This window comes from Pinus tabuliformis, chromosome 9 (genome assembly GCF_031772625.1).
Source record: "Pinus tabuliformis cultivar Carrire ecotype Pingquan chromosome 9, CPIR1, whole genome shotgun sequence".
Taxonomy (NCBI): Eukaryota; Viridiplantae; Streptophyta; class Pinopsida; order Pinales; family Pinaceae; genus Pinus; species Pinus tabuliformis.
The window spans coordinates 1,385,915,314-1,385,924,524 of record NC_142307.1 but is presented as its reverse complement, the minus strand read 5'-3'; positions in this window follow the sequence as shown (position 1 = coordinate 1,385,924,524).

Below are 9,211 nucleotides of genomic sequence, written 5' to 3'. Positions count from 1 at the left end.
ATGATTAGGACTAGTTGTTAATAGTTCCTTATGATTATCAAAAGATTCTTCACATTTATGGGTCCATTTGCAGGCTTCTAATTTTTTATTTAAGCAACAAGGGGGAGATATTTTGGAGTAATTTTTAATAACTTGCATATAAAATCTTATGAAACTAAGAAAGATTCTAATTTCATATACATATTGTGTTAGGTCCCTATACTACTAGTGTAGCCCCTTATTGTTATTATCACAACCCCCTTATTATATTGTTGTGCCCATGTAGTCCCCATACTATTATTATTGTGTCCCATAGAAGCCCACTATTGTTATTATTGTGCCCTTACATTATTATTGTTATGTCGGCTTTGATTATATTATGACCCCTTAGACTCCTATATATAGAAAGGAGGTCTTGTCATTTGTATCATCCAAGAATTTTTCATTTGTGTAATGTAAAGAAGGTTTCACCCTCAAAGAGACTGAATTCTAAGGCGTTGATCTATCATTTCTATCTTTTTGTGAGTTGGTTTCATAACATTTGGTATCAAAGCTTTGGATTCTAGGGTTTCACTGCTCCAAACAGGCCATCATGTCATATTTTCTATAACTTTTTCGATACGAAGTTTCAGAAGCTAAAAAAAAAACCCATTTGAGAAGGAATCGGTCTGAACCTCCAGTCCAAATTTCAAATATTTTCTCACAATATTTTCAGAGATATGATCTGAGGAAGTTAGGGCTTTTGCAAGCTCTAGAATTTCATCTCAAAAAGGTCATCGTGGAATTTTCGCCATAATATTTTTTCTACGAAGGTTCAAATTCTGAAATTAAAACCCATTTGAGCAAAAATCTTGGTGAAGCTTGGGTCATAATATCAAATCTTGTCTCACTATATGTTTGGACATATAATCTGAGGAAGTTAGGGTTTTTGCAGACTCCTGAATTACATTCGAAATAGGTGACCTTGGTGAAATCGTCATAACTTTTTCTCTAAGAAAAAAGTTGAAATTTAGTAAGAACTTACAGAAAGAGGACGGACTTTATTTTCTGTGTATATTGTTTAGATCTGAAAGTCGAAACAGTGACACGTGGCACGTCGTACAAGTTCGCTCTATTGAAACATTATATAATTAGGTCATCTTAGTAGATTGGGCATAACTCTTTCTTGGAGAAACAAATTCTAATCATACTTGCAGGGTTAGAAAGAGGACTCAAAGGGCTACTGTAGGCGATAATTTCAGGACTTGGAGATTTGAAAGTACAGAGTTATAGTCGTTTCACGATCGAGCTCCTAAAATCAAGAAAAAGTGATATGAGGAAGTTTGATGGAAAGGATTTGGTAAATTGGATACTACAGATGGAGCAATATTTTGATCTACATGAAGTGCAACTGTTACAAAAGGTATGTCTTGCATCTTCATATTTAGAACCAAATCAATTTTTATGGTATAAAGGGCTTTGTTCTCGTAAACCACATGTTACATGGTCAATTTTCACGGAGGAAATGACAACACATTATGAGGATACAAAGAGAAACACCTTCTTTAGCCAATTGATAAATCTCAAACAAATGTGTTCAATGGAAGAGCGCATTGAGGAATTTCAAACATTGAATATAAGGGAAAATTATATTCCAGAGAAGCAGAGGATTGATGTCTCCATAGGGACTTTAAATGATAACATTCAACATGAGGTTCATCTTTGGGAACCTGATTCATTGGAGAATGCATTCAGGTTGTCAAGAAAAGTGGAAAGAAAAATTATGGCAATAAGGAAGTCTACCCCTCACAACTATAAAGATGGAAGTGTTGTTTCTCCTAGCCTTCCAGAACCTACAAGGTTGACACCACAACAATTGGAAGAAAAAAGAGTAAAAGGGCTTTGTTTAAATTGTGATAACAAATACATTAAAGGTCATAAGTGTGCTGAGAAGAAATTATTTTACATTGATTGTGAAGAGGAGGAAGAAAAGGATCAAGAGACAACAAAAGAAGAGGATATACACCAGGATCCAACCTCAGAGAAAGAAGAAATGAATCTGACCATATCTTTTAAAGCATTGGAAAGAATTACCACTCCTCAAAGTCTCAAGATAGAAGGACATATCAAGAAGAAAAAGGTTCAAGAAGTGAAAGATCAGATTGAGAAAGAAGAAATTAATCCGACCATATCTTGTAATGCATTGGCCGGAATTACCACTCCTCAAACTATCAAGATAGAAGGACATATCAAGAAGAAAAATGTTCAAGAAGTGAAACATCACATCGAGCATCAAGAAATGAATCCGACCATATCTTGTAATGCATTGGAAGAAATTACCACTCCTCAAACTCTCAAGATAGAAGGATATATCAAGAAGAAAAAGATTCAAACAGTGAAAGATCACATCGAGCATCAACAACAAGTTCTCCAACTTTTAAAGGATAACGCCACTTTGGTGCAAAATCAAATGAAACAACAGGCAGATCAACATCGCAGTGAAAGAAGTTTTGATGTAGGCGATTGGGTATTTTTACGACTACATCTCAAGCAAGCTATTTATGAGAAGGAAATGTTGGTGATATTATATGCACTTAAGAAATGTCGACCTTACCTAATGGGAAGACAATTCAAGGTAAAAATGGATCATGATATTCTTAAATACTTTTTAGAACAACGATTATCTTTAGAAGAACAGAAAAAATGGGTCACAAATATGTTGGGTTATGACTTTGAAATCATCTACAAAAAAAGGAAGCAAAATATTGTTGCAGATGCACTCTCAAGAAAGGATGAGGATGTGGAAGCATTGTTTTCTGTTATTTCTATTATCCAACCAGATTGGATAAACGAAGCAAGGGAAGAATGGAAGAAGGATGAAAAAGTGTGGCTACTCATTCAAAAGTTGTAGAAGATCCCAATTCAAACAATATTGCTAGAACTTGATGAGGAAGGAAAAATCATATCGGAACCTGGAGCAGTCACAGAAACAAGAACTCGACAGCTATGAAATCGATCAATTTTAGAGTATCTCATCAGCTGGAAGAACTTACTCACTGACGATTCCACATGGGAGGACAAGAATTTTATACAGAAGCATCAAGAACTACTCAAACATTGAGGACAACACTTTTTGAAGGAGAGGGGCATGTTATGTCCCTATACTACTAGTGTAGTCCCTTATTGTTATTAGTACAACCCCCTTATTATATTGTTGTGCCCATGTAGTCCCATATTGTTATTATTGTGTCCCATAGAAGCCCACTATTGTTATTATTATGCCCTTACATTATTATTGTTATGTCGGCTCTGATTATATTATGACCCCTTAGACTCCTATATATAGAAAGGAGGTCTTGTCATTTGTATCATCCAAGAATTGTTCATTTGTGTAATGTAAAGGAGGTTGTCCCCTTGAAGAGGCTGAATTCTAAGGCATTGATCTATCTTTTCTATCTTTTTGTGAGCTGGTTTCATAACATATTGTGGTCTTATCCATTCTTATATATATATATATATATATATATATATATATATATATATATATATATATATATATGTATATATATATATATATATATATATATATCTATATGTATATATATATATATATATATATATATATATATATATATATATATATCTATAGATATATATATATATATATATATCTATATGCCCAAAGTATCTTTCTAAATTATATATATATATATATATATATATATATATATATATGCCCAAAGTATCTTTCTAAAATATATATATATATATTTTAGAAAGATACTTTGGGCACAACATATCCTAAATAGGACACTCTTTTGTAAAGAACTCATATTTATAAAACTATCTTAACATTCCTTTCATATTCCTCTTAACTTTTAGAGTAAATTTGGATATTATTTAAAATATGATTACAAATTCATTTACGCAAGGTTAAAAAATTCCATTCATTAAAGTCATAGGTGATCGATGTATTAATTAACCCAAATGGTAGGACTAAGAATTCATAATGTCTATAGCAAGATCTAAATGTGGTTTTTGAAATAATTTCCTCCTTGATTCTAATTTGATGATATTCGCTGTTCTTCTTTTGAAAATTACTTAAATCCATAATTTAATTGGTATAACAAATCATTTGTTCTTTGTAATGGATATTTGTTTTTAATAGTAAACTTGTTTAATCATTGAGAATTTATAGAGAACCTCGTAGTTTCATCTTTTCTCTTAACAAAAAGCAATAGGGCTACCTATAGTAATATACATAGAGAAATTTTCTCTGGAATAAAAAACTCTTCCCATTGTTATTTTAATTTCATTAATTTAAGCCATGATGATTTATATTGTTTTTTAGAGATAAGTTATATGCTAGAAACCAAGTCTATGCCATGTTCTAGTTTCCTTTTTGGAGGGAATCTTTCTAAATTTTTAGGAAGAACATTTTTAAATTCTTGGATTATAACCAGGTCTACAACATTTAGTTCTTTTCTTGATTTTCCTTATGTAATAATGGTGTAATACAATTTACATTTCCTCCTAATGTTTCTTTTAATTTGTATGGTATAAAGCATATTTATTTCAATAGATCTCTTCTCTCATTTTAGGATTCTAACCTTGTTTGAACCTTCATGAACCATTATTTACTTATCCCTATCACCCACATAAACATTTTTTTAAAACTTCTAACCATTTCATATAATCTATGGCATCATATTTTCCTAGTTACAATATGCGAAATTAGTCAAAATATCATATCCATCAATCTCAAATCAGGGTATTTTTTAAGGATTTAATATTTTTCCTATATAGTAGGCAAATATTTTGGTTTGAAAATTTATATGTATAGAACATAGGCGAATATTCAACAAAAAAATGTAATTTACTATTAAAATTGATATTTTTTATTGTGAATATCATCCATTTAATCATATATATGTAAACAAATGGGTGAATTTTTAACCAAATTGGTGAATATTTTTTTCAAAAAATGCCCCAAAAATAACACATTTGCAAAATTTTGCCCCTAAAATTTTTCGTGTCCCAAATATTAAATTTTCAATTTTTCTCTAGTTTTTCTTATGATGAAATTATTAGCCATTTATATTTTGATAGGTTTAGTGTTCATTGTTTCTAATTTTAATTTAGATGTTATTTTAGAAGACATAAAATTATGATTGACTCACTAAATCAATAAAAACGGTGATGGGTTTACTTTGTATTCTACATTTAATTTCTACTAAGGAAATTTGTTGTGAACTATACATGTGTCTACTACTGCATAAATCTTCATACGTTGTTGTTGTTATGTGAGTCTTTCCATGGTTACCATGTATTACTATTAGTATTCTAAAATTGAAAATTCTCATTTCATCTATACACTTTGTTGGGTAGCGGAGGTCCCGCGTAACGATTTTGGGGCAGAAAGCCCAAGAAGTAGGATTAAAATATTGTAAAAACTCCGAAGTATGTGGAGTGCGAAGTGTAATAGATTGAGTCAAAGGGTAGTCCGCCTGAAAATAATGTAAAGAAAGATAAATAGAGTCGGCCCGCGCAGGGATCGCGGGCCAAGGAAGGGTATAAATAGAGCGTGGCTCTATGAGGGAAAAGTAGTTCTTTTGAAGGATGAAATGTAATGGGTTCTTGAAGAAGAGTCTGAAAGTGTCTGTAAGTCCAAGTCGAGGGTTGGGTAGTAGGTAGAGGCTCTGCAGTTGTGTGTGCAGAGGCCTGGAAAGTCCGCAGCTGTGTGCGCGGACCCCTGCAGTCGAGTGCGCAGGGTAGATCTGGATGTATTGGTGGAGAACAATAATAAAGATAAGTTTTCTTCTGGAAATTCTGTGTTATCGCTCATCTGTCTTTATGGTTTACCTTTCTATATCTGGTTAATGCAAATGTAATAAGTATATGCGAATTTGGGTTCATTTTGTGCGTGAATCGATTATGTTGGTTAAATGTTTGCTTAAAGACCCTGTTGAATAGCTCTGAATCATAAAAGTAGAACAACGTAGTAATAAGAAAAATATAATCACTCTGGATCGGTGCGAGTACCGAATAGCACGGAGCTGTAAACTAGTGCACGAACCTTCCAAACAACACCAGGACATCCCTAGGGTGCGGAAACCTGGTTCTAGCACCCTTCCCTGCTACCTTGGGTGAGACCTTAGTCTGCGCTCTGTGGGCTGTTGTTGAAAGGGCCGGTAGCTGCGGGATTTGTTTGGCTAAATAACTCTTCCAAACTTGGGTCAGGCCCATCTAAGCCAACAAATGGTTCCATTGTTGGGACCGGGATCTACCTAAGGGGTGTCTAATGTGGGAACATTGGAATCCTACGAAGAAAGAGCTTGAAGATTGGTGGGATTTGAAGCTTCACGAGTTCGCAGTTTAGGAAAACAGAAACTCGCGAGTATCGGAGGAACAGTGGTTGGATCGCTATATATTCACGGATATACACGAGATCTTCTTCGTAAAATTTCAAATAGAATTGTACGAGTGGATCACAAAGTTAGCTAATAGTCTGGGGAGGTGTAGATTAGACTAGCCGATAGTGTGGACTCCAGAACTGGTGTACAGGCTGGAAGCCATCGAAGATAGACTTGGGCGTGTGGTGGATCACTGGGTAGATCATATCATAGGGGGATTTATCATTGAATTCGCGATAGATACAACCGTAAGTTATAGTGGAGCAGAAAGGCAATTTCTCCAAGAACCGCGGGGTAGGTGCATCAAATCAGCGAATACTTGGATTAAGATGCTGTTGTGTGAAAAAAAAGATCATGCGCGTATATTGATGTCTGGGGTAACGCGGAGTGGGAAGGGTTATCGAAGAGCAGGAGAAGTATAGAACAACACTCTGATTTCTATCTCGCGAGAAGACGAGGGGGATATCACCAAGTTCTCGCCAGGAAGTGTGGTTCGGTTGATCAAAGAACGCTTCCCACTGATACCAACTCCGTCTACACCGCCACCCACTTCACCCACATCGACTCCATCCACACCAACACCACCTCCACCCTTTGCACCACTAAAATCTGGGATGGTGACTGCAGTCAAGTTACCGACATCTCAAGGTGTAGCAAATGAAGAGCCAAGTCAGTTCTGGTTTGTGATAAAATTTGTATGGGACGCGCAAGGCATAGCAGATGAAAACATTAAAAAGGCCACGCTGGTTAGTGCACTACAGGACCGCGTGCTAACATGGTACATAAAATACTCAACCGACCACCTGAATGAGGGAATAGTGGCGATCTAGGATGCGCTTAATAAAGAGTTTGGCCGACCAAAGTCTGAAGCCCAGTCAGTCATTGGGTTCAAGGAGATAGCAATGTTTCTTGGTGAAACTCCGTGGGATCTAGACCAAAGGTTAAAGAGTACTATTTGCGAAGCTAACATGACTTTGACAGATGGGCAACATTGCGCGTGGTTTGTGGCATCATTAACACCCCATCTGAGGATGGCTTTGTCACAACATAAGATCTCAACCCAAGCCGAGGCGCTGGAAACAACAATGAGGTTACACGCAACCCCAATACTAGATCCAGGGTTGGGAGTTTAGCAAATCCACGCGTAACTTCAAAACTTGAGTCTAGAAGTGCAAAGCTTGAAGCAAGGAAGAGTGTCCCGACTAGAGGTACGACCGGAGGTAGGCTGTATTAAGAGCCAAGCACACGACAAAGACCATTGTTCGGTTTTCTTGAACCATCTGGCGGAAGGAGGCCAGATGCCGTTAAAAGTGGAGGTACAAGTAGGGTCAAGTGCTCCGCCTAGGCTTTGGTGCGCAATTTTCTAGGTAGGAGGAAAGCATGCCACAGACAACTGCCACCTATTGCCGAGCTTACGACAACCTTCGTAACACTTATTTTGCAACTTCTACAGAATGATGGGTCACGAGGAAAGGGATTGCTGCATGTTGATGAATCAAACACCTACATATAGGATGCATATAAAGACGCGCGGGTAGGACTGGGCTGCACTAGTCACGCGTGGGGGATTCCTGATATGCGGACGGCGGTGCGGAGGATGGGGGCCTGGACGGGCCCGCGGACAATTGATTTGTTATAATTGTGGTGGTCAAGGACATTACGCTCAGGATTGTACGAATCCAACTAAAGCCTGTTGTCCGTCATGCTACCAGTTTGATCATGATGTAGTTGATTGCCCTATGTTGATCGCTCAATTACGAGAAAAGGGAGTGCTCCCAACCAGCCCCACCCAGAATGTCCAAATGATGACGGTTGAACCACGCACTGAAGACCCCAACATAAAAATGATACTTAGAAGTGGCACAGCTATAGGGGAAGATAAGGGGAAGAAGCCGGAAGAGGATATGTGGGTTCGTAATGCTCCCACAAAACAACCAGAATTTGATTTAGCGCAAGCAAAGGAAACCTTTTTGGAGGCTAAGAAAAATTTTGTAGAAGCATCAACTTCAAGTAGTGAAGGGCAACCGGAACTGGAACAGGACAGGTCTTTGATAACTACCTTCTTAAAAACCTATATGAAGCTTCTAACACTACTACATGTAGGCGGGTTTTAAGACAATATTTGAGTCAATTGTCTTAACTTAAGACAAAAAGAAACTTGTGTATTGTCTTAAATATTGTCTCTAAGCGGGTGTCTCAAAATATAATGTCTCAAAAATTTGTCTCTATAAAGACAATATAGAACACATATTATTATTGTCTCTATAAAGACAAGAATTATTGTCTCTTAAGAGACAATTTGATTTGTCTCTCTAGAGACAATTTGATTTGTCTCTCTAGAGACAACTTCATTTGTGTCTCTTTAGAGAGAATTACATTTTTGTCTTTTTAGAGACAATAGCTGAGATTAAAAACATATTGTCTCTATAGAGACTATATGTCCATAATTCAAACTATTGTCTCTCTAGAGACAATATAAAAAATTATTTAAAAATAAATAAATAAAATCATTTTGAATGTTCTTTCAAAGTAGTTTCACATTCAAAGTTCACAAATAGTACTCGTGTATGAGAGAAACCACCACAGAATTCCTGTCTGATAGAAACCAACGCATATGGGTTATTAATATTGCCTTTGTTTAGCAAGAGGGGATTCAATTCATTACTAAATTTACACCCAAGTTTTACTACTTCAAATGGGAGTCAGAAGTTTGGATTTAAGATGCTACCTTAGCTTTGATAAGCGTTCCATCTCCCAGTTTTACTATAGTTAAAGAAGAATCTGTAGACTGTTGAATGGAAACGACTTTAGATTTAGACAATGCGAATCTTTATGCAGAA